This window comes from Nycticebus coucang, chromosome 7 (assembly GCF_027406575.1).
Source record: "Nycticebus coucang isolate mNycCou1 chromosome 7, mNycCou1.pri, whole genome shotgun sequence".
Classification (NCBI taxonomy): Eukaryota; Metazoa; Chordata; class Mammalia; order Primates; family Lorisidae; genus Nycticebus; species Nycticebus coucang.
This window is the reverse complement of record NC_069786.1, coordinates 21627090-21654640: the sequence shown is the minus strand read 5'-3', so window position 1 is coordinate 21654640 and position 27551 is coordinate 21627090.

Genomic DNA, 27551 nt, shown 5'->3' with positions numbered 1-27551 from the left:
GCAGTGGCATTGGCAGCAGTACTGGTATGGACATTTTCCTTTGCAGAGCATTCCTGGAAACTCTGGGTGGAGAAGAGCTCCTGGATGTGGTATGTGCCGGCTCTTCACCCTGCACCTCCTATCTGGATGTCTGTGCCTGGAGCAGCCTGGAGAGCTGAGATGAAGGTGTTCACACAGCAGTTCCATGGTCAACTTCTCCAGTAGATGGGAGGAGCCTGGGCTGTGTTGGGGAGCACTGCTGGATGTGGGTCAGCAATCTTAGGAGACAGAACACCTCCAGTAGGCCCATGTAAGCCAGTGACTGCCTAGTCTTAAGAGCAGGAGGTCATCGGAGACACCTGGACATCCTCATTCCAGTTGTTTTTGAAGTGGTTGGGATGGAGATGTCACTCCAGAGAAGGCACAGGACTTTACTGTAGAAAGTGAGGTTCTCCCTGCATCTCTATGGGCCTGAATGTTGGTGGCACTTCTCCATAGCTAGGAGGGCTCCATTTCCTGTCCTCCTGTTCTTGGATCTCCAGGCGATCCTCCTCTGCCATCACCTTCCTGACTTCTTCCTGGACCTTCACCTCATTCTTTTGACAATGAGGGGCAAGTTACTGAATAGTATCAGCGTGGGAGCACTGACTGCCTGCTCAGGTGGTGAACACAGGAGGGATGTTGATGGATATCAAGTGTCCAACCATCGTGGAGCTGCCAGCAGCAGCACAGGCTTCTCCTTTGGGGTCTACCCCAGGATCCAATGGGAAGGATCCCCCAAGGGGAGTACATAGCCTTCCAGAGAGGATCCTGCCTCTTAGGGGTGATGTAAAAGCCACTTGGTGAAGGCATGTGATCCCAGCTGGAGTTGGACAGCATGGAAACAAGATGGGAGGAGGAGTGAGAGATGAGATGAGCATATCCAGAGGGTTAACATTGCAAGCTGGAAGGAACAGTGGGTGATAGCCAGGAGAGAGGGCCTGCAGAGGCTCAGGAGTTCAGGCTTGCAGACAAGATTGCTTATTAGAGCAAGTTGTATGCTCTACAATATCCAGAACAGGCAAAAAAATGGTGAGACCTCACTTTTGTATCTGCTTTCTCTGGAAACCAAGAATGCACTGTTCAGCAGAGTACTTGTGACCTCTTGGTGAAACTGATGACACAGAAGGGGTGGGGGGCAGGGAAAGCTGAGAGTCCAGCTGAGAGTAGTAAGAAAAGACACCAGAGGGCAAAGGGCAACTTTCTACTACTGGTAACAAACATTTGGGGCAAGATCAGCCACCGTGTGAGAACAGTAGGGGCCTGAGGTTTCCTGATCGACCAGAACCCTAGGCCTGGGTACTGGCTCTGCAGGCTGCAGGTTATCTGGTTTAAGACCCTGTATGATACCCACTGGATACATGTTGCCTGCCTTCTCCCTGGGGCCAGGGGCAGAGCCTGCTTAAGACCTAGTGCAAAGGTCACCCCAATCCTGCCAGCTTCTCATAGACCTTTCTAGGGCTTCTGCACCACCAACCTGTGTACAAGATTGCCCAGGAGGGTACTTGTTACCTTCACCAGACTGGGGACTCTATGAAATCCTTTCCTGGGAGGCAAGTTCTCTTCACTCCTTTTACTAATTTGGTAACACAGCAGTTAAGCCTTAGGTAGTTTCTCAGGTCACACATGTGAGAGTGGCTCAACAAGACTTGGAACCTAGGGTGGATGACTTCAGAAGTCCTCTCCTGGATATGTCATGAATTATCTTTTTTTCCCTATAGTTTGTAGGGTACTTAGCACCATGGCATAGCTATACTAAGCACATGTATATCTAGAAGGAGGTCTTTATTTCAAGTCAACTCAAAGAGACCATGGCCCATTCTGGGCTGCCTTCAAATCCTCAGCAAATGTAAAGCAGGGTCTCCAGCTGTCAACATAACATCATCCCACATTTCTCTTCTTATGGAGTCTTGCCCCCCAGCTTTTGCTTCTGGTATGCTTTGAAGGATCGACATATGTAAAGAATATATTCTAGATCAATTTTGATCTATCCTGAAAGAAATTTGTCAGTATATTTTTTCCATATGGCTAAGAAACCTATTTCTCTGGCCTTCCTGAAATTTGTTGAGAAAAAATATATATTTATTTATAATTTAATAGTGGAGCAATTTATAGGATTAAAATAGGATCAGCACAATTTGAACATTGTGAGCATGTCAGTAGGGTCCACTCTACACTACACGTTACAGTCACTTACATGTAACTCTAAATCTTCTTATGCCCAAGACAGGAAACATACTTTTGGGTGTAAGAATGAAGAAAAAAAGTATTATTGTTGTAGGAGCTTAGAGCTTCAGAATGACAAGAAAGATTTAGAAAATTCTTTGTGTCTTTATCTGGTCTTATTTGGCTTATATCATTGGAGTATATTTTTTATTCATGTGGTTAATGATGTGTTTCAGACATATGACATGGAGAAGCTTCAGAGAACTAAATCAGAGACCAGTATAAAGGTTTTTATGCATTTTTAATTTTTAAAATATCTGTCCTGGTATCTGTAGCATTGGTGTCAAAGGCAGGTGTGGATGACTATATTGCAGAGGACCTGCCCACCACAGTGGAGAGAACTGGAAGAATCGTGATGGGAAGGCTCATATATCAGGAGCCCTGGGAAAAGGGGATCTGTTCTGCTGTCCATCAGGAGCCTCAAATGTGAACCAGTGAGTGATTTCTAGATCCAAGTGATGATTAAAATTTGCAGTGAAGCAGTGTACCATAGATGTAGATGGGCTGATGGGGACTCTGGCCTTCACAAGGCACCTCTGTTTTGCACTACAAGGGATTTGGGGAAATGGAGGAGAGATCACACTAGAGGTTGGAGCAAGGCTGAAGACAATAGTTACAGAATGGGCGGCAGGCAGTGTCCATTTTAGTTACCTCAGGCCCTAAATTGAGCTGCTAGGTCAAGTGGGCTGATATGTTGGATGTATGGTGGACATGGCTGCTTCAGAATGGGTACACCTGCTGTAATAAATCAGGATTTCTGGTGGAAAAAACTAGAAGATAAATTGTCTAGAAAGAGTAGCAGGGGTAGGGAATGGAGGCAGATGGAATAGAAGAATAAAGAGGCAAGGATGCCTCACCTGGCCTCTCCCTATCTGAACCTCACTCTGTCTAAGTTGTTATCCCTGACTCCCAGACATCATACACAGACTTCAGAATTTATTCTGTGAGGTCAAGAAGTGTAGCTACTTCCACATCCTAGTTTCTGCAAATCAGAATTTTATGCAAAGTCTGGCTCAACACATCACCCCTCATGTAGAACAATTCTAACTCCATAGTTGACTCAAAGAGCAAAGACACATGACCAGAGGTAGATGAACAGAAAGGTTCTATATACATTTTGTGGGAGAGATAAGGGTCTCCTGAGGAAAAGGTTTAGCAGAAAGGGTGAACCTGTACATAGCAGCAGGCCTTAGGCAAACACACAGAACATAAAGTTCCCACTACTTACAGGCATTTCAGGTTTTATCAACACCAGTTGGCTTTGAGTGGTGCTGAATTACAATGAAGAACCTTTCCCAATGCTGGGCACGGTAGTGGCAACTCCAAGCCAGATGTCTTGGCTGTATGAAGGGAGAAATCACCTGGATTGTTGGTGGAATGTTGACAGGCCAATCAGTAAAACTGATGGCATTCAGTTGCCAGTGGGTGGCTGGGCTGTAGGAGAGGCCAGGCCTATAGCTTGTTTTTGTGTTGCTTCCTTCCCCGAAAGAAAAGTTTGTGACACTGTTTCTATCTATCGGGGGCTGATAGGTGGGTCCTGAATTAAAATGGTGCATGGATATTGTGTATGGTCCCCTGACTTGAATATCCAGTCATGCCCATGTTGTTAAGGTGATGCTGCCATTGTGTGGTGTGTTTCCAGGAAGCCTCATGGAAAAAGATGTCATTCTTCCTGGAGACAGAAGGTGACAGCACTGGAAGAAGGAGGGGTGGTATCCATGGCATTGGTGTCAAAGGCAGAAGTGGATATTGCAGAGGCCCTGCTCACCACAGTGGAGTCAACTGCAGCAATTCTGTTAGGAAGGTTCATAAATCAGGGGCCCTGAGAAGAGAGATGCTCTGCTGCTGCCCATCAAGGATCTGAAATATGTGTCAATGAGTGGTTTCTAGGCCAAAGTGATGGTTAAAATTGGAGGTGGGCAATGGACTATAAAGGTAGATAGGCTGATGGGGACTCTGGCCTTTGTTGGGCTCCTCTGTTCTTCACTACAAGGGATTTGGCAAAGTAGAGGAGAGCTCATGCTAAAAGTTGAGGAAGAGCTAAAACAACAGCCCTAAAAGGGGAATGGTGTTCATTTAAATCTCTTCAGGGTCTAATGTAGGCCGCCAGATCAAGTGGGCTGATCTGTTGGCTATGATGGTAGCCCTGGCTGCTGTAGAATGGGGAGAGCTGCTCATGATAAAGGCAGGGTTCCTGGTAGAAGAAACTGGAGGACAGGTGAGGAACAAAGACTGGGAGAAGTAGAGAACAAAGGAGCAATGATGAGGAAAAAGGAGGATGAAGGCAGGGGGCTATCTGATCACATTTTTACTCATTAATACCCTTACTTTATCCCCCTCTCCTCACTTCTCAACCTAGACTCTGGTAGACCATTATTCTCCTCCATTGTTTTCATGAGATAATTTGTTTTAAATATTTAGCTCCCACATATGAATGATAACATGTAAGATTTGTCTTTCTATGCTTGGCTTATTCCACTTAACATAATTTTCTCTAGTTTTATCCATATTATTTCAAATGGCAGAATTTTATTGTTTACTGTGGTTGCATAAAATTCCATTGGGTGTATGTGCCACAATTTCTTATCAGTTCATTCACTGATGGATGCTTAGGTTGATTCTAAATCTTGTCTATTGTGAATAGTGAATACTATAGCCATAAACATGGGAATAGAGATATATTTTCGTTATACCGAATTCTCTTCCTTTGGTTATAAATCCATCAGTGGCTTTTCTGGGTGTTACCGTAGTTTTACTTTTAGTTTTGAGCAACCTTCATAATGTTGTCTATACTGGTTGCATTCATTTATACCCTCCTCCCACTTTTTCCATATCCTCTCCAGGATTCGTTGTTGTCTGTCTTCTTGACAGAAGGCATTTCAACTGCTATGAATAAGTATCTTATATCAGTTTACATTTGCATTTTTTTCTGATAATATGTTGAGTATTTTTAATATACCTGTTGACTATTTGTATGTCTTTTTTTTTTGAGAAATGCCAATTTGGAAAAGTTGCCCATTTTAATTAGATTATTTGATTTTTTTCACATTAAATTGTTGGTTTTTTTAATAGGTCTTTTTAATATCCTATTAATATTAAAAGGGTATTTGGTGAATATTTTCTTTTTTTTTTTTTTTTTTTGTAGAGACAGAGTCTCACTGTACCGCCCTCGGGTAGAGTGCCGTGGTGTCACACGGCTCACAGCAACCTCTAACTCTTGGGCTTACGCGATTCTCTTGCCTCAGCCTCCCGAGCAGCTGGGACTACAGGCGCCCGCCACAACGCCCAACTATTTTTTTGTTGCAGTTTGGCCGGGAATGGGTTTGAACCCGCCACCCTCGGCATATGGGGCCGGCGCCCTACTCACTGAGCCACAGGCGCTGCCCTTTGGTGAATATTTTCTTCCATGAGTTGTCTAATCACTCTGTTGATTGTTCCCTTTTACTGGGTAGAAGTTTTTTAGCATAAAAGATCCTACTTTCTAATTTTACTTTGGTTTCCTGTGCTTTGGAAGTCCTTGCCCCATCCAATATCATGAGGCATTTCTCTCATGTTTTTCTTTTAGTGGTTTTATAGTTTTAGTCTTAGATTTAAATACAAAATACATTTTGACTGATTCTTTGTGTATGAAAAAGGTAAGAATCTAGTTTCACTCTTCTGTGATATCTAGTTTTTTGTTTTTTGTTTTTTTTTCAGAGCCATTTATTGAACATACTGTCATCTCCTCACTGTATATTCTTGGCAACTTTGTTGAAGATAACATCCCTGTAGTTGTGTGGATTTATTTCTGAGTTGTCTATTGTTTTTCATTGGTCTATGTGTCTGTTCATCTCAGTATCATACTGCTTTGATTACTATAGCTCTGTAGCATAATTTGATTCAGATAATGTGCTTACTCCAGTTTCAGGATGACTTTAGCTCATATGAGTCTTTTTTATTTTAATGAATTTTATAATTATTTTTCTATTTCTGTGAAGAATGTCATTGATATCTTGATTGGGATTTTATTGAATCTGTGGATCAACTTGGATAGTATAGACATTTTAACAATATCGATCCTTCTAATCCATAGCATAGAACATCTTTTCATTTTTGTGTGTCTTCTTTAAGAGCTTTCATCATTGTTTTATAGTCTTCATTATAGATATCATTCACTTCATTGGTTAACTTCTATTTTATTTTATTTGTATTTGTCATAAATGACATTACTTTCTTGATTTCTTTTTTAGATTGTTACTGGTGGCATATAGACATGCTACTACTTTTTTTATATCAACTTTTTTTTTTTTTTGGTAGAGACAAGAGTTTCACTTTATAAGCCTCAGTAGAGTGCCGTGGCATCACACAGCTCACTGCAACATCCAGCTCCTGGGCTTAGGCGGTTCTCTTTTCTCAGCCTCCCGAGTAGCTGGGACTACAGGTGTCTGCCACAACACCTGGCTATTTTGTTGTTGTTGTTGTTGTTGCAGTTTGGCTGGGCTCAGGTTTGAAACTCCCACCCTTGGTATATGGGGCTGACGCCCTAACCATTGAGCTCCAGGTGCCACCCTATATCAACTTTGTTATCCTCTACTTTATTGACTTTTTCAGTTCTAGTAGTTGTGTGTATGTGTGTGTGTGTGTGTGTGTTTGTGTGTGCTGACTTTAGGGTTCTCATAAGACCATGTCTTCTTCAAGGAAGGATAACAAGACTTCCTCCATACCAATGTGGATGCTCTTTATTTCTTTGTCTTGTCTAATTGTTCTTGTTAGAACTTCTAGTACTATGTTGAACAATAGTGGTGAAAGTGGGCATCCTTGTCTTGTTCTGATCTTAGAGGAAAAGCTTTCAGTTTTCTCCCATTTAGTATGATTCTGGATGTGATCTATCACATATGTCTTTTATCATGTTGTTGTAAGTTTCTTCTACACCCAATTATTTTTTTAGTTAATGAAATAATGCTTAATTTTATCAAATGGTCCTTAAGTATCAACTGAAATGTTGATATGGTTTTCATCATTTGTTCTGCAAATAGTATAATGTATCACTAATTGATTTGCATATGTTGAACCATTCTTGCATCTCTGTAATAAATCCCACTCAATTATGCTGAATAATCCTTTTTAATTTACTGTTGAATTTGAGTTGCTAGTATTTTGCTGAGGTTTGCATCTGTGTTTATCAAAAATATTGGCATACAGTTCTCTCTTTTTGTTGTGACTTTGTCTGGTTTTGGTGTGAGGGTGATACAGGCCTTGTAGAATGAGTTTAGGAATAATTCCTCCTGCTCAATGTTTTTGGAATAGTTTCATTAGGATCGATAATAGTTCTTTGAATGCTTGGTAGAGTTCAGCAATGAAGACATCAAGTCCTGGACTTTTCTTTGATGGGAGATTTTTTTATTACTTCATCTATACTATTACTTGTTATTGGATTATTCAGATATAGCATGTTTTCCTGATTCAATCTTGGTGGTTCTGTGTCTAAGATTTTATTCATTTCTTCTAGGTTTTCTAATTTATTGAAATATTCTTGCTAATAGCAGTCTCTAATGGTCCTTTGTATGTTTGCATTATTAGTTGCAATGTCTCTTTATTATCTGTTTTTATTTATTTGGGTCTTCTTTATTTTTTTTTAGTCTGGCTAAAGTTTTGTCTAGTTTGTTTACCTTTTCAAAAACTGACTTTTTGTTTTTTTGATTTTTTTAGGTTCAATTTCATTTATTTGAACTCTCACTTTTATTATTTTTATCTTATACTAATTTTGGGCTTGGTTTGCTCTTGTTTTTCTAGTTCTTTGAGATGCATCACTATATTGTTTATTTGAAGCTTTCTTACTTTTTGATGTAGGCATTTACTGCTATAAATTTTCCTCTTATTACTTCTTTTCCCCATATCCTGTAGATTTTGATATGTTGTGTTTTCATCTTCATTTGTTACAATAATTTTTAAAATTTCTTTCTTAATCTCTTAACTGATACGCTTGTCATTCAGAAGCATATTGTTGAACATCCATGTGTTTTTATAGTTTTCAATGTTCTTCTTTCTGTTGTTTTCTAGTTTCATTCTAGTGTGGTCAAAGAAAATACTTAGTATGATTTCAATTGTTTTGAATTTCTTTAGACTTGTTTTGTGGTCTAACATATGGTATATCTTTGAGAATGATCTGTGATTTGAGAAGGAAATGAACTCTCCAGTTGTTGGATGAAATGTTCTGTAAATGTACAGTATATTAGGTCAGTGCGGTCTGTAGTGAAAAATAAGTTCAATTTTTTTTGTTGATTTTCTGTCTGGATGATCTGTTCAGTACGGAAGGTGTGTTGAAGTCCCTAAGAATTATTGTACCAGGCCTGTCTCTTTCTTATGCTCTGATGATGTTTGCCCTCTATATCAGAGTCCTCCAGCATTGAGTGAGAGTCCTCCAGCGTTGAGTGTATATCTATTTAGAATCATTGTATCCTCTTTTTTAATGACCCCTTTATCATTATATGTAATGACTTTCTTTGATTCACTTTACAGTTTTTGTCTTGAAACTATTTTGTCTAATGTAGGTATCTCCTCCTGCTCCTTTTTGGTTTCCATTTGTATGAAATATCTTTTTCCATACCTATATGCATCTTTATAGGTGAAGTGTGTTTTTTACAAATAATATATTGTTGGCTTTCTGTTTTTAATCCAGTCAGCTCTCTGTATCTTTCTTTATTTCTTTGTCTGTCTTTCTTTCCTTTCATTCTTTGCTAAAATTAGATTTTTTCTGGCAATGTGTTTTAATTTCTTGCTTTTTATATTTGTGTACATTTGTGGTAAATTTTTAATTTGAGGTTATCACAAAGTTTGAACAAAAACATTTTATAACCAATTGTTTTAAACATATGACAACTCACTTACAATGAATAAGCAAAGAAAAATCTAACAGAAATGCTACCCTTTTACTCCATCCTCCCATTTTAACTTTTTTGGTTTTTTCTTCCATTTCTTTTTATATTATTTATCTCTAAAAGATTTTATTTTTGATAGGTTTGTCTCCTTGTTTTTCTACTAAAGACACAAGTGATTTATACACTGCATTTACAGCAATATTGTGTATTTATGTCCTTCATTAGGACATAAATCCTTCAGAGGATTTCACATTGTTGACTAGCAACCCTTTCTTTCAGATCGAAGAGCTACTTTGTAGCATTTCTTATAGGACAGGTCTGGTGTTGGGACAGCTGAGGAAATCCTTCACCTTCAGCTTTTGTTTGGGAAAGTTTTTATTTCTCCTTCATATTTGAAGAACATAATATTCTAGGTTTAATTCTTTTCATCTTTTTTTTTGGGGGGGGTGGAGTAGAAAAAAAGACTGGCATTGGGCAGCGCCTCTGGCTTAAAGGAGTAGGGCACTGGCCCCATATGCCGGAGGTGGTGGATTCAAACCCAGCCCTGGCCAAAAACTGAAAAAAAAAAAAAAAAAAAAAAAAAGACTGGCATTTCTTTCCAAGTTAATTTACTTCTGTTTCTCCAAGAACTGGCATAGCATCTACTCAGTATTACTTCCTGGGTGAAAGTAAAAGTGGAGATTTTCTTCCTCAATTTGGAAGGAAAACTTTTTGCTCCCTAAACAATTTGAGAAGCACCCAGATGTCCAGGTGTGTTTCTTGTGCGTAATTACAGCTGGGTCTTGGTGATGGTTTGATTACGTCATGCATTTTGAGTCTCCTCTGCAGGGATACCTAATGCCGGCATGAGCAGCTCTGCATCTTCACAAGGCTGAAATATTCTCATTTTCTCTACTGGGGTTGAACATTTTCAGACAAAATAAGAGACAACTGTGATCTGCTAACAAATATCAGTTTTCCAAATGGAGATGAAGTGGTAAAATAATCTTTTTTTCTTCTTTCTATCATAATATTCTTTCTCATCTATAGACATTTTTTTTTTTGACTCTATGTCAACCTAAGTACTAAAACCTTACCACAAAACCTCATATGTTTATGATATCTTTGAAGACCAGACTGGGTTTAAGTCTCATGCCATGGAGCTGTGTAAGTTCAAAAATGTTTTATCTTGTAAAATGTGCTGATTTACCTGGAAATGTTGCTGTTATATCTCGTGAGAAACTTTTTATTGGAATCGTGAAAAATAGAAGAAAAAAAGGTTTAAAAATGAAAATAGTGTTAGAGATAATCTAGTTCAACTCCTAAAATAAGTTTAAATAATTTCTACTGATTTTTATGCTAAGAATATTTTAACTCTGAAAATGCTTTGAACAAAGTATTATTTATATAAATAATATAAATGCAAATACATATCTAATAAGTTTTTTCCTGAAGAACTGTCTTTCATGCATTTTATTTCATTGATTGATGTTCTATATACTACACTTAAAATATTTCCCTTTTTTGCTAATTTTTTTAATATTACAGATATTTCTGAATTATATTAATAATTATAGTTTGACTTTTTTTTTTTTTTTTACCTAAATACATTATTTCTGTTCATTAATTCCGATATGTTCTTTTGTGGCCCTTAGTTCCACTAATTTCAATTTTCATGGAACAAATAATAGTAAGTCTCTTGACAATTATTTTCTAAGCAATGTTTTCTTAGTGTTTTTCTTAGCAAAAGTGAGAAATTTTCTTGGACATAGAAAATGAGAGATAGACACGGGGAGTAGAGTGAGACATTGTGAGAAAAAATGGTGAGAAGGAGAGTGAGAAAATGCTGAGAATTCCGAGCAAAAAGGCATCAGTCTGGGCACCCTTATGCCTCTCTCATACCTGCAACCCTGCACCTTGAGGGGCTGAAGAGGGAGGATAGTTTGAAAATTCTGAAACCAGGAGTTTCAAAATAACCTGGACTATAGTAAGACCCTATCTCTACAGAAAAAAAAAAAAAATTAAAATTTAAAAAGAAAAGGAATCAGAGAGACATCAACAAACAAAGAACCAGAGCATAATTTTGGCTACATCATAGATGGTGGCCTAACTCACCTTCTTCCCCTTCATAAGTTCAGCTCTAGCCATTAAAAGTGAGACTCAACATTGTCCTTTTCTTCTGAGGAATATTTTTAGTCTCATTATCTGGCATGGGCTGTATCTGACTGCCTCTGCCAGTTTCTAGACCTGGAATTAAGCATATTTCTCACTTCTGCATTTCTGCACCATGAATATCCCTCCTGTGTCTGAATAAGAATGTATTTTATTTTGATTTGTCTCCATATTAGCTACCATTGTTTATATTTGATTCAAAGAGAGAGATGGAGCCCTTACAGCAGTGGTCCTCAACCTTTTTGGCACCAGGGAGTAGTTTTTCCATGGACCAAGGGTCAGGTGCAGCAGGACAGGGTGTGGAGCTCGGGCAGTGATGCCCGTGCTGGGGAGTAGCCGACATGCGACAGGCAGAGGAAGCTCTGCTGGCTCAGCTGCTGCTCACTTCCTGCTCTGCTTCCTCGTCCCAACAGGCCAGGGGAGTCTGCGGCTGGGGGCCTGGGGACCACAGCCTGGCAGTGAATGTTTAAGCCATCCCCAGTCTAAGATAATCCAGAATCACATTTGAATGAATAAACGAGCACAGATACACTGTGTCAGGCACCTCACCATCATCATTTTAGTAACTTGTATTTATTTTATCTGTGGAGATTGGAGTTGTTTCATGCTCTTTAAGCACTTTTGTATCTTTGACTTTGTTTATTTTATAATCACATTTATGTTTCATTTTTAACATTTTGAAGTAATACTCTTTCTAAAAGACTTGAGTATCAATGAGGGATATACAGTAAGGAAATAGGTCTCTTCTGTGTAACTATTTCAGTTAACCTCTAATTCAGTCACACTGACTCAGTATCTGCAAAATACCAAGCACTTTAGTTGTTCATAAAGATTTGAGAAGCTCACACATTCTTGGCACTTTAAGTCACTTACACCTGCATTTTTTTATTTCTTGACAATACTATTCATTTTCTCACAGAGGAATAATTTATACCGCTTTTAATTTTACATTACCCCTGGATTCTAGTCTGAGAGTGAATGTCACCCATGCATTCCAGGGAATTGTGAATTTTATCCTTAGAGAATTGCTCCTTGAATTAGAGTGATAGTCTCTGGAATTTCTCCCATGTGTTGGCTCATAACCCTGGGGTGTCCTTAAATATTAGGTTGTCATCAATTACCCAAATCAATGCCATTATAGCCCATCAAAATTATGAAAAGATGGATGAATTTTCTTCTGAAAGAACAGAAAAGGGAGCTATAGGTTGAGACGCTGGCCAAGGTTTATAACATGTGAGTTCCAGGTTGTTAGGAAAGAAAGAGACCGTGATCCAAAATCATGACGAATCTTACAAGGCTTTCTTGCACATGATGCATTTTTAAGCTGATGCCCTTTTTATCTGTGTAGTGCAGTTGAGTAGACAGAGCAAGAAATTGGAATCGTATACCCAGGCTGGTGTTCTGGTAGTAGCTTGCACTCTTCTAATTTAGTAATTATCTGTTGTGTACCCACCATGGGCTTGGCACAGTACAGTGTACAATACCAGAGGTACAATTGAGACTACGTGTCTGCTTTCATGGAGCTTACTTGAGTAATGATAAAAATAATTATTTAGTTACAATTGTGATGAATACAGAGCATACTATAGACACCTATCATTTGAAAGCCCAACCTAGGTTAGAAACAGAAGGTAGGAGAGGTTTAGGAAAGTTTTCCTGAGGAAATAAAATCTAAACTGAAACTTAAAAGATTCAGTTAAAGGTAAATCAAGTCAGGACAAGACAAAAGGAGCATAGCGCATTTAGGCAGAATGACAGCATGTGGAGTCACTCTGGTACATGTGGTCACTGGGCCCAGAACACATAGAGTCTATGGACCCTGGCAGCTGCTTACCTGGGTGCATGTGTAAATGTCCTCTTCCAGACAATGCCATGATAATGATCCTTTTCTTAGACTGATTGACATAAAATATGGGTAGTAATTGAGTACTGTATATTTCAGGATCATTGAGAATAAATTTAAATGTTCTCATCACAAAAATGTTAAATGTCTGAGGTATTTAATATCTTAATAAGCTTGACTCAATCATTCCATATTATATTTTAAAAATTATAGCATGACTTTGTAACCTATAAATATATATAACTATAACTTGTCAATATATAATAAAATATTTAAAAAGGAATAAGCTTATTATATAAAACACATAGTCCCTGCACACACGCAAACACGTGTACGCACACATACGCGTGCACATGGAGTGGAGATACTGCAAAATAAAAGCACAATTTCAAAAAGGTGGACTTTTTGTGGAATGTAGAATCTTAGACCTCGAAAGGACCTAAAAATCATCATTGACAATACCTTTTTAATAGATGAAGTTATTTACCCAAAATTACAAAGTTGTTTAGAGTTAGACCTAATAATGCATTTTCTCATCTTGAATTCATTGCTCATTTCCCGATACAGAGAGTTTTGAACAGAATTATTTGTTTATATCACATATTACTCAAGATTACATATTAGCTATTGAAAATTTGATCCCAGGTCTGCCTGTTAGCAAAATCCATCTTCTATATACCAAATCATGGTGATACCCACTACATGAATGAATCAAATTATAAAAATGAGTGAATGAATAAATTGCAAAGATGTGGAATCAACCCGTGTTCATTAATTCCTGAGTGAATTAACAAAATGTGTACTGTGGAGTACTACTCATCCACAGAAGGGATGAATTGATGCTTTTTTCAGCAAGTTAAATGGAATATGAGACCATTATCCTAGGTGAAGTATCCAAAGAAATGAAAACAAACACCACTCGTATTCTCTATTAAGTTGGAATTAACTGATGAGCACACATGTGCACAGAGGGAAGTGATGCTCACTGGAAATCAAGAGGGGAGGAGGGGATGGGTGAAAACCTACCTAACAGGTTCAATGAAGGACATATGAGTGACGGGCACACTTATAACCCTGGCTGCAACATAACAAAACCAATACATGTAAACAAAAAAAAAATTGTACCCCCTGTAATATTTTGAAAGAACTAAAAAATAAATGAGTGAATAGATGTATGAAGCTGCACAACTAATATTTGAATTAGGCAGTGTTTTTACAGAGCACACAATAATGGGTTCTAATCTAATAATGGGTCCTTTATCATTTGGATTTTTGTTCGGTTTTATTTTTAAAACAGGATCCAAACTTTGGTAATAGAAGGTGAAAAGGGGATTTATCATAAGCATCTAAAATTGGTGGGAGGCTTGAAAAGTAAGGAAGTGGAGATTCCAGAGCTTGGCAGCAAGAGTAATTAAACTAGGATTTTACTAGGGCCTCTGTTACTGACTTCATGGAAATAAAAGATACATTCTAGACATCCATTTGTATCTGTGGTGCTTGGTCTAGATTCAAAGACCTTGATGGAAATGTGTGGCTAAGCAAGGTTCAAATGCTCCTCCCTGCACATGGAGAGACAAATTTCTAATAAGGGATGTAAGACATTATGTCCCACTAATATTATAAGCAATGGGGAGGTTTCGTAAAATAGAAAAGCCTACTAGATGTTTGATAACTGAAATAATAAAATATTTCACTATGCTACTTCTTCCCAATACCGATGAAAATAGGAGGTAAAGAGAAAATGTTGACATCAATACAGGCCTTAGTTGTGGCTCAGAAGAGTGTTGAATGATACACTGAGAAAGAAGATTAATTCTAAACAACTAGCTTAAAGCAAGAGAAGAAATAAGTCAACACCAATTAAAGCTGCAATTCCAAGGCCATATAAAAAATAAAAAATAAAATCAAAGGATTAAATACAATTATCTCTCAGCATTTGTGTGTTTCACATACATGGTTTCAACCAATGGTGAATCAAAAATATTCCCCCCAAACAACTAAAAAACCCCAATAAACTCTAAGATAAATACAAATAAAAAATATGATATGAAAGCAATTTATATAGCATTTACATTGCATTAGGTGTTATAAATACATCTAGAGAAGATTTAAAGTATAGAAGGATGTGTGTGTCCAATAATTTATATGCAAATGCTATGGCATTTTATGTAAAAGATAAGAACATCTGTGGATTTGGGTTTCTGCGAGTATCCTGCAAATAGTCTTTTACCTTTGAACCATAACAGTTTAGTACCTGTCAACACGAGACTATAGAAGTGTTAGTGAGGGAGTAAAGAAGAAAAACTAAAATATTCATTTTTTTATATATAATTACAGCTCTATTTTAGAGACAGTAAAGATCATTACAAAGCACCCTCATTAAAGTATTCATGTTGTGGGAATGAAATGATGAAAAATCCATGACATTTTTAGCAAAAATACCTCACACAAAAAAACAAAACACACTTTCTCTGTCTCTCTGCCTCCCTCTCTTTCTCTCTTCATGAATTCATAAAAAACGCATTGTATAATTGTTGGCTGGAAGTGGGACAGTTTTACGTGTGATTCTCCTCTCTCTCTTTTTCTGTATCTTCTATCACTACCGCCAGTAAGCTTGTTCAATTCTTTATATTTTGATAAGGAACTTTGACAAAGTGATCTTAAGATTCCACTATACTGACGGCATTCTTATCCTCTCAGAGGATTTGAACAAATGCCAAAGGTTGTGGGTGTTTGCAGCATGTGAAATTCTGGAGGCAAATGTCTCAGCAGAGAATCTAGGCATTCTGTCTACTCTCTGATCTTTTTTTCATTCCTCAAGTGCTCTTGAAAGTCACAGCCCTTCTGGCATGCGACAATACTTCCTTTCCAGGATCTTAACAAGCAAATAAATGAGGAAAAACATAGAGACTGGTAGGAGGAGACATTGTGAATAATAATTACTACATATTGAGGTTTTAACACAATACAGGTGTGTACAGAGTCACTCATTTAATATTTACAAAGACGCCCATAAAATAAATACTATTATCCCAAGTTTCTATGAAAAAAAAAAAAAAATGAGGCTCAGGGGGGTTATCTAAATGGCTCAATATTGCATAACTTCTAGGTGGTGAATTTAAACATATTCTTAAAGACTCATTTTCATAGTCTTAACCACTTCCCCTTAGGCCTTCATACAGTGATACATCTGTTTTACATTTACCTCCAGCAGCCAAGCACCTTCTCATCTGATTCATCTTATACCTCTTTCACTGGTGGCTCATCATGTGGACTTTATAGTTTGACTTAACAATAATCAAACAGAGAGGAAGCTTTGTATATCATGTACATGTGAAGAATGTTTTCATCAGTTATAAAGACTTTGGCTCTGTATCCTGAAGTTAGGCAGGGGTGGGGTATGGATACCCAGAGTTGACAAACAGAGTAAAGGTTACAAGTGGACAGTAACAAAAAGCAGGAGTTTGTTTGGATCCTTTTCAGATGCCCCATTCCTCTAATCTTCCCTGATTGTTTTCTCTGACCTGTACCTCCTCACCTGCAGGTTAACCATATTCTTTCATCTCTACTCTCTCATCAGGAACTATTGAGTTCAATAAATTGCCTTTATTTATTCAGTGCTACTCAGGAGACATGTAAGTGCTATATAATTTTGAATTCTATGATCATGAACTCCTTGTATAACTTGATGAGAGCTACGAAAGCCATCTTCCTCCTACTGCCAAATTAATCTGCTTATACACAACTATTGGAGGTCTAAATTTGGTATCCAGAAGTAGATTCTATCATGGGGCATGAAAAGTTCAAAATATGTGTTCCCCAAGAAATGTAAAACTTGAAACATAGAATACAAAAGCCATTTCAGGGTTCTGGAAGTCAACCCAACACAAATAGCAAATAGAGAAGCTGTTTATTTGTAAAAAGCTACTGGATGATGTTCTCATCATGCTTATGATGAGAACAGTGGGGTCTGCAACCATCTTGCCAGGGCTGTTCTTATCCTCCTGGCCTGGTTCAGAGGAAATGACAACTTAACCTTAAAAACCAGTGGCCTTGTTGCCAGGGGGTTTGACTTGATTTCACAAGATGGTTAAGAGCTGTGTTTACATTACTTTAAAAGTAGCAATTTGGGGAGGAAACAAACAGGAAAATTTGTTCACCTGTTAGCTCAAGGTTACAGAGATGTGAATAATCCGTAGATTAACTGGAGGGAACCTGAGAATGAAGGAGCCATGGAAGGACCTGAGAAGCTCCTGATGCCTCCGTGAATGACTGGGCCCAGCAGAAAATAAACGTTAGGGAGGATTGAGACCGGGCTGAACATGGAATGTGTTCCCCAGAGAAAGCCTTTCAGCAACGGGGGAAAGCCTTGGGGAATCAATGTGTTCAAGCATAACCTCTGCCCAAATCACTTAAGGACCACTAAGCCATAAAAACACAAGGGTGAACTCTAGAGAGTGAGGTCAAAAAATAAAAATGAGGACAAGAAAAAAAGAAAAAGAAACAAACAAAAACACTGGGCCAGGCCAGTGGCTCACTGCTGTAATCCTACCACTGTGTGTGGCCAAGGAAGCAGCATCAATGAGCTCAGGCCTTTGAGACCAGTCTAAGCAAGAATAAGACCATCTCTACTAAATTAGCCAGCTGTTGTGGCAGGTGCCTGTAGTCTCAGCTACTTGGGATGATGAGGCAGGAGGATTACTTGAACCCAATAGTTTGAGGTTGCTGTGAGCTAGGCTGACACTGCCATGGCACTCTAGCCTAAGTAACGAAGTGAGACTCTGTCTTGAAGAAAAACAAACAAACAAAAAAACAAAAACAAAGAAGATAAAAAACTAAACAAATGTAACAATGGCCATACTCTGTGAGAATTTAAATCCTGACCTGCTACCAAACAAGCAAATAAATAACAATAGCATAATTGGAGTTGAATTGCTATAATACACTATCTAAAATGTCTGGTATTAAACGAAAAATTATGACACATGATTAAAAAGGGGAAAATGTAGCCTATACTCAGGAGAAAAAAAGTCAACACAAACTGACCTAGAGCTCTGTTTGGGAAAGTATAATTACATACAAATAATTAAAGAAAATCAAATTTTGTGGTGCTAAAAAATAGGAAATATCAGTAGGAAATTAGAAATATATATAATGTGTATATGTAATTACATATAAATAAAGTAGAACTCTAGGAAAGTATGATAACTGACATAAAGTAAATGAGATGGGTACAACAAAATGTTTAAATGAGTGAGTAAAGGATTCATTAACTTGACGACAGAGGAATAGAAAGTATTTAGTGTGAAGAACAGAGAGAAAATGTTTTGGAGAAAAGTGAATGAAGGCCCAACTTGGGCTGTAACTTTAAGCATATCAACACTCAAATAATGGAAATTCTAGAAGAAGAGGAGAACAAGGAGTATAAAAAAGGACTTGAATACAGACCAAAGATTTCTCAAACTGCATATCAATTTTGAATCCATCAAAGAAGTTTAATACCCAGAGTTAAATAAACACAAATACATTTATATCCAGAAGCTTCATAGCCCAACTGCTGAAAGCTAAAGAAAATGAGAAACTCTTGAAAGCGGCAAGAGAAAAAATGACTTATCACAAACGTGAAAGGACAAATGTCTGGCTTCTCATCAAACAAATATGGAGACTAGAAACAAGTAAATTAACCTACTCAGAAGCTTAAGGAAAACTTATCAGAATGAACAGAAAAAACATCTGAACCGAGACTTCTATATACAACAAAACTATTTTTTTAAATGTAAGCAATAATGAAACAAGATAAAACGAGCATATTCATTGCAATAGACGTGTTGTACATGAAGTACTAAAGGAATACGTTAGCCCGAAAAGAAATGACACCAAACTAAAACTTAAATCCAGGAGAAGAAATAGGAGACTGAGAAATGGCAAGGTACAAGTATACATAAAACAACATATTTTTAAATATGTTATTAATTTGTTTAAAATATGAGATTTTATAAGAAAATAAATATGCCATTCAACTGTTGGATTTATAACACACATGTGAGCTATGTATGTCAATATTAGCACAAGAAGAGGGAGGAACAGATCTTTATTAGAACAAAGTTACTATGTATCATTAATTTAGATAATTATTAAGCTGAAGTAGATTATGATAAAGTAAGATCTGTAAAGTAATTCTTAGAATGATACTAAGACAATAAAAAATAGTTTAAAAATCAAGAATGGATCCAGATGATGCACCAAATATATTTGTTTAACAGAGAAAAAGAGAGTAAAGAAAATCTACAGAAACAGAGAGCATGAGACATATAAGAAAACAAATAAAAAAAAAGCAGACGTAAATACAACTTTATCAATAATTATACTACTTGTGAACCAAATGAATATAGAAACACAGCATATCAATAATTGGAGGAAAGAATTAGAGTTTAGAGAAAAAAATAGCTTTAAACCCCTTTATTCCAAAGGATGGAGTATCTGAAATCAATCTCTACCATCCTGGGTTTCTAGTTGATGCAGCTTGAAAAAAGAATAGCAAATTAAACCCAAAAGTGGAAGAAGAAAAGAAACAATAAAAATCAGGGCAAAAATCATAAAACAAAAGTATCAGAGTCAATCAATGAAACCAAAATTTTGCTCTTTGAAAGACACAAAAAATGATAAATCTTGTCAAGGAATTACATTGGCAAAGAAAGAAACACAAAAGATACACATTGTTTTTATTATTGCTAAAATCAATAATGAAAAAGGAATAGCACTAATTCTTACAGAAATTAAAATATTTAAGGTCAAAAAATGAGCAACTTATTTAGAACAAATTCTTAGAAAGTTTAGCAAGATAGACCCATACCAAGTACAGCTATTGTAATTACATTATTGCTTTTTTCCTGGAATTCATCAGAACTTTGAATTTTTTTTTTAAATGAGCTGTTTTTAATGCAGGGGCTTTTCTTCCCTAGACACCCAATTATAAGCAGAAAAAGAAAAAAAAAAAAACACAAAAAACAAACAAACAAAAAAACCCTACAAAAATTAAAAAAAAAAGGCAGCAAAGGGTAGTTTTCATCTGGTGTCTTTTATTTAAGTTTTTTAAGTTAAGAAAAGCTGGTGACATATTTATACGTTTTTGTGCAAAAATAAATGAATGGCAATAGATTTAAAAAAATAAAAAAATAAAAAAAAATAAAACATTGTCCCACACAAAAAAGCTCAGGCCTAGATAGCTTTACTGCTGATATCTACCAAACACTTATATCAGAAATGCCAGTCTTAGGCAAGCTTTCTTAGAAAACAGGGAAGGAACTCAATTCCCATTACTAATTCCCTCCAACTTTACCTTCAAATACCCTTGATTTAAGTGTATCTTAGTCTCTTAATTCCTGATGTATGACTACTGTCTACTTCACATATATAATTCCCTTCACCTACAGTTCCTTTATTTTTGTAGATTTCTGTTTGTGTATTTGCCTTCTTCCAAATGTATCACTAATCTTTTATATACTTTTTTTTAAATTAATGTCACTCTCATTTTAGTATTCCTTTACTCTGCTGCTCCTAAAAATTCATGAAGCTAAGTTGATGTGATTCCTTGACTTACTAGGTTTAAACTCTTTTTTAGCGGTCTGTTCCAAAAAAGAGCTTCTGGACTGCCAGCCTCAAAAAAGGCTGCTTGCAAGTTGGTCCATGGATGATTCTGAGAACTTGAATGGTGGAAAGTATTCTTACCATTCCCGAAACTAATAAGCATGGCTTATTGTGCCTGAATTGTTTGTACAGACAGTGTGACTTGTGTGAAACACCCTATTTCCCATAAATGTGTCTGGCATTTAGACACATCTTAGGTAACAGATGCCCAGTAGGTGACTATCATCCAGTAAAAACCCTGGGGTACTGAGACTTTACTAAGCTCTCCCAGCAGATGATATTTCACACAGGCTGTCACAACTCAGTGCTTGGGGAATTAAATACTTCTTGTTTGATTCCATGACAAAAGCGCTCCTGGAAACTTGCACACTGAGTCCTGTGATTTTTCTCCTGAGGCGCCTTTTCCTTTTCCTGATTTTGCTCTATAGTCTTCACCGTGAGTACAAGCTTGTATTGATCCTGTTGGGTCTGCCTAGAGAACTATCAAATATGAAGGTAGTCTTAGGAACCCCTCAAAGTATTATCCACATATTTGGCATCTATTCACATGGTTTTAAATTACTTACCATTGTGAATAATGTAATAAAAATAATTTTTTAATAAAATAAATAAAATTTAAAATTCATGATATACAAGTAAATGTACTGTAAATATTATATTCATTTACATAGCCACAAGTAATTTAAACTTACATATATTCCTTGGAATTTAAAAGTACTACTAATTTGATAAATGAAAAATTTTATCTTAATATTGGTTACTCACAATTTTTACTTACGAGAATTTTTCCAAGTAATTATTTTTAAGAATTATTGCTAGCATGGCTTTTTTTTGAAACTATTAGAAACCTAGGGTATCTTATTCTTATAAGATAATATTATTCTGGGCAGTGCCTGTGGCTCAGTGAGGAGGGCGCTGGCCCCATATACCAAGGGTGGCGGGCTTGAACTCGGCCCTAGCCAAACTGCAACAACAACAACAACAACAATAATAATAATAATAGCCAGGTGTTGGTGCAGGTGCCACAAGAGAATTGCCTAAGCCCAGGAGTTGGAGGTTGCTGTGAGCTGTGTGACGACACGGCACTCTACTGAGGGCGATAAAGTGAGACTCTGTCTCTAAGGAAAAAAAAAAAAAAAAGATAATATTATTCTAAGTATTTTTGATGAAAGTTTTTGACATAACTTTCTCTTATAGCCATGGTCAAGTGTGGTCTGTAAAAATGTAATTCGCCCTCAGTGGAAGTTAACAACCTTTTTCTCCATGTGTATAAGTTTATATAAAGATTAATTTTATTTACAAGAAAGTTGTTTCTTTTTTTCTTTCCTTCCTTCCTTCCTGCTTTCCTTCCTTCCTTCCTCTCCTCTTTCTTTCTTTTGTATCAGCCTAGCTTACACCAACCTCAGACTCCTAGAGGCAAGTGATTCTCCTTCCTCAGCTGAGACTATAGCCACTCATGATACCTGGCTAATTTTTCTATTTTCAGTAGAGACAAGTTCTCACTCTTCTCAGGTTGGTCTCAAACTCCTGCTCTCAAGCCATCTTCTTGCCTTGGCCTCCCAAAGTGAGCCACCATGCCATGTGTTTTGTCATTTAGTTACTCCCTTACTTTTATCCCTTCTAGGATCCAAAAGGTATATCAAAGGTTTGGTTTGTCAATCATATAAAGATCTTGTTTACTTTGAAATTTGGGGCACACAAATTTATTTATTTTAAACCAAAAGAAGATGAATTGTTTTCTTTTCTAAGCACCATATTGGTTACACCTTTTCACAATATTGTAGACAGAATGGGTACTAATTATCCCTGCCTCCTCACATGACTAGCCTTGTGCAATCCTCTTCTCTGGAGTTACTGGCTTATAACCAATACTATACAGTAACCACTTCAGTGATTAGGTTAGAAAAGACTGTGACTTCCAAGTTGCTGGCAGGGCCCCTCCCTCTTGCTTTCTTGGCTTACACACTTTGGGGAAGTTAGTTGCTATGTTGGAAAGGCCCACGTGATAAGGAACTGGGATGGCCTCTGTCCAAATGCTATTGAAGAGGCAAGGCACTAATTGCAAGACCTGACAAGGAACTAAAATACTGACAATGACAAGGTGAGTTTGGAAGTAGATACGTCCCCAGGCAAGTGTTCAGATGACAGTGTGGATTCTGTGTTAATGTATTGATCAGAGCCGCATAAGAAACTGTGAAGCAGAGGTCCTAGTAAAGCTTTACTTGGATTCCTGACCCACAAATAAAGATAATAGATGAGTGCTGAGCTGTCAAGCTTCAGGGTAGTTTGTCACATGGCAAGAGTTAGCAAAGACATAGGACGCTATTTTTATCATTGAAGTGTCTCTTCCAGTATCCCTTGGGGCCTGTTCCTACAGTGTGTCCGCAGATATGTCCCCTTTTCACTTTACTCTTCTTCCTGGTATAGTCCTATTTATGGTTAATGTGTACTTTTAGAGCAGTGGTTCTCACCCTTCCTAATGAGACGATGTATTTTCATTGTTACAAAGGGGTCACGACCACAGGTTGAGAACCGCTGTTTTAGAGTAAGCACTTAATACTGATTTCCCAAGAAACAGAAAATAAGAACATGTAGAGACTTCTGATTAAACCATGATGCCCGATATTCCTGCATATTTCTACCATTTCCAGCTTGCCCAGAGAGCAATTAAATATTACTGGCCACATTATTATGTAGTGTAAAGGGGCCATAAAGTCTGTGTGCAATTTTAAATTTCACATTATGTTAAATTGCACATAAACTTTGTGGCCACCTTTGATATTAATTAGTAACTCTTATCTATTGTTTTCTGAATTAGAATTTTTCTGTCTTTTTAAATTTGTCTATCTAAATAACTTTCTCATGTGTACCTATATTCCCATTAATTCCTTTTTTCCTTTATACATGAACTTTACGTTTACAGCATTCATCTATTACCATTTTTTTTTACTTTCATTTATGATTCCACAACTGAAATTGACGCAATTGTATAACAAAAATTTTGAGGTATGTCTTCATGAAGAAAAACAGAAGTCACATATTTTGAAATAAAATTAATTTCATTAAGTTACCTTTATTCCTTTTCACCTGCTTCTATCATTTCTTTACGTCCCCAATAAAGACATATTTGTAAGCACAGACCAAGCTTGTTACTGTCTTATGTTCCTCTGAGATTGACTGCAGACATTAGTTTCCTTGTCATATGCCTTACTTTCTTTTAAGTAAATCTATAAAATGATTTAGAATATTATTCTGAAGGTTATATTCTAAGATTATTCAAAAAATAAAGTTTTTCAGGTTTCCAGTGATTCTTTGGAATAGAAAGGTTGGAAACACTATTATACTCTGGTGAAGTTTCATTTTATTTTTAAATCTGTCACCAACCATTACTTTTTATAAAATCCAGTAAAATACTAGAAAAATGAAATTTTTAAAAAGACAAAAATGTAAAGTCACTTTTTATTATAAGAATCAGCGGATTTATTCTAATTTTATGGAAATTTGTAAACATTCTCCATTTCCATACCTGGCAGATTCTGGAAGCAAAAGGCTCAAGAATGAATGACACAAGGTTACAGACCAAGTTTTGAGCAGTTCTGATCCAAAATACTACGGCTACTTTTGAGAACAGAGTCCTTTATTACAATGCCCTGCGAATGGTTGTTTGACCTCCACTAGTTGTCTAGGCTTAGGCTGCTTAAAGGCACAGATGTCAAACACATGATTTAATCTCAAAAGCAGAGGAAGGATTACTCTGTCCTCATTTCAATACTCCCTAACTTGAGTAATATCAATCCAGTTTCCTCTTGTCTTACTTTAAGAATTTGCTCTTCTCAAAAGGTGAAAATATAAGGGACTTGAGCATGGTTCAAGGATTTGAAAGTATATCATGTGTGGGGAGAAAGTACATTTCTATAACTGTGCTAAGGAGGAAGATGATGATTTAGGGAACTGTGGCACAAGATAGAGAGTAAGCTGATCAATATTTCCTAAAGAAGTTTGCTTGGGGTGGTGATAAATTCCAAATTCCTATGATTGGGTAATGATGTTCATTAACAGACATATCTGCCTTTAGCTTTACAAGAGGCCTATCAAGGAGATAAAATGTTGTTGCTTTATGAGTGAACTTGATGCTATTTAACCTAGATTAGACTAGCTGCACAATATCTCTTACTGAATTTGTTTAGTAACAACCTTCTTCACAACCTACAAATGTAACTTTCCTAACTGCTAGATGATAATAGATACAAATAAAAAAAATAAAAAGAAGATGAAATTTTGGAAAGCTTAGAAATCAAATGGAAATGAAAAAATTCTGCTTGGATGTAATTTCCTTTTCAGCACTACTACATGTACTTTAGAGATACCATTGATTCCTAACACATATCTGAACAGTATCTTTGCTGCCTATAATCTTCATTTTAACCAGGTAAAAGGAGAGCTATAGGCTAGAACTGGCCTATAATGCAAAGATAAATTTAGGTGGTATGTATGCACACATATGTAAATTAAACAGAAACAAATGTTTGCTTAAATATGGAAGCTATTGTGGTGCTGTTTTCCTCTGAAGGCTGGTTTTCAGTATATAGAAACTTCCTTGTAAACATGACAGACTAGTTCTCACTGGTAGTTTTGTGGAATACTTTCAGAAGGTCTCTTCAAGTTGTGTTCTGCGATTCAGTGTACAAACACCTAAATAAATTAAGAGATGAGTATGATCTTGCCTTAATATGAGATCATGTGATGCCATAACACAATGACCCTGTGAATCAATCTAGGCTTTAGAAGTTTGTACTTTAGAAGCCCAGAGAATAAATGTATAAATTTATGAAATTAAGCCAATATTCAATCTTAAAATAATGGGCACTATCTTTTTTATTTAAATTTACTTTTATAAATATTTATTTAACTTATAAGTAGACCTGTGAATATAATGTATATTATATTGGGTCTGTGCTGCCTATCCCCTAATTGGAATCCTACGCAAAGTTTAAAATATAAGAGGGAGAGAATGTGACTATATTTAAAAGGAGCCACATAGATTGAATATCCTTAAAGCAAAACCTGGCACAGCTGAAATATACGGTAAGTGCTTAGTAAAATGTATCGAATGAATATCTTAGTCTATTCTAGCAGCTATAGCAAAATATCATAAACTGGGTAGTTTATAAATAAGAAAAATTTATTCCTTACTGTTCAGTGGGCTGGAAAGTCCAAGATCAAGGTGCTGGCAGATTTGGTGTCTAGTGAGGGCCCACTTTCTGATTCAGAGGTAACATTTTTGTACTATGTCCTCATGTGGTAAAAGGGGCCAGGCAGTTGCCTGGGAGCCTTTTGCATTAGTCCCATTCTTGATAGCTCCATTCTCATATTCTAGTCAGCTCCTATAGGCTCCAGGTCTTTTTTTTTTTTTTTTTTGTAGAGACAGAGTCTCACTTTATCGCCCTCGGTAGAGTTCCATGGCATCACACAGCTCACAGCAACCTCCAACTCCTGGGCTTCAGCAATTCTCTTGCCTCAGCCTCCCGAGTAGCTGGGACTACAGGTGCCCACCACAACGCCCGGCTATAGGCTCCAGGTCTTAATGTATCATCTTGATGATCAGGATTTCAACATATTAGTTTTAGGTGAACAGAAGTTTTTAAATATTCATACCATAGAAATCCAGCCCTGACACTGTCCCCCAACACATCAAATTCATGTCCTTCTACCATATAAACTATATTCATGCTATCCCAATGGCACAGATGCTCTTAACTCAAACCAGCATCAACTCGAGTCAATAGTCAGTGACCCACTTGAACATCATCTAAATCTGTTGTGGATGAATCTCAAGGTTCGTGCATACTGAGGCACGATGTTCTCCAGCTGAAAGTCTGTGACATCAATGAAGTTATGTGCCTTCCAGTGGGCAGGCACAGGACAGATATTGCTATTCCTAAGAGAGAAACAGGAAAGAAGAAAGCTGTGACAGGTTCCCAGCAAGGCCAAAATCCTAAGGCTCAAGAAAAATGATTATTTAATAACTCATGGATATTTTTTTCTAGAGATTATCTCTCCATAGAGAGAAGATTCAATTTTTTTTTAACAGGAAAAAATCTTTTGACAATTATGAATGTGTGTGTGTGTGTTTTCCTTAGCATCCGTGAGTACATGATTTTTACCCTACTTGACTCATACTATCCATATCCCTCGGTTTGTGGCAAGAAGAAAGAAAATTATAATAGTTGACTCTTACATTCAAAAATTGAATTTTACAGTAAGTACAATTATGCTCAATCTAAGCTCCTTTCTTGAGAAGCTTGTCTAATTTCTATTTTCAATTTTCTTTTTTAAGTATATTAATATTCAGGCATTTCAGGCTGGATTATACATAAGGAAAGCTAAATAGGAAGAAGAAAAAGGAAAAGATAATCTCTTTCCCCCCCAAGGTATTATGAAAAGCAAAGAAAGAAGATAAGGGGGAGACTGAAATAGGCAGGTGAATGTCTAACCTAGAAAGGAAGTGATAACTTCGATACTAACAATGGAGGATCAAGAAGACATTTGCTCTGTCAGGAAAGAAAGAGGGCGATCCTTTTCCTCCCATTGTAAAGAGACACAGTCAACAGCCCTATAGCAAAAGACAGGTTAACAAGAGAAAAACATAACAAATTAATTATGTGCGCACAGAAGTCATGAAAAAACGCGAGAACTGACAGCAAGGGCCAAGTGGTTGATGCTTAGATATCCCCTCGGGGAGAGGAAAGTGCCAAGTTGTAGGAATAAATGATTTTCAGGGAAAATAAAGGCACCCTGTAGACAGATAT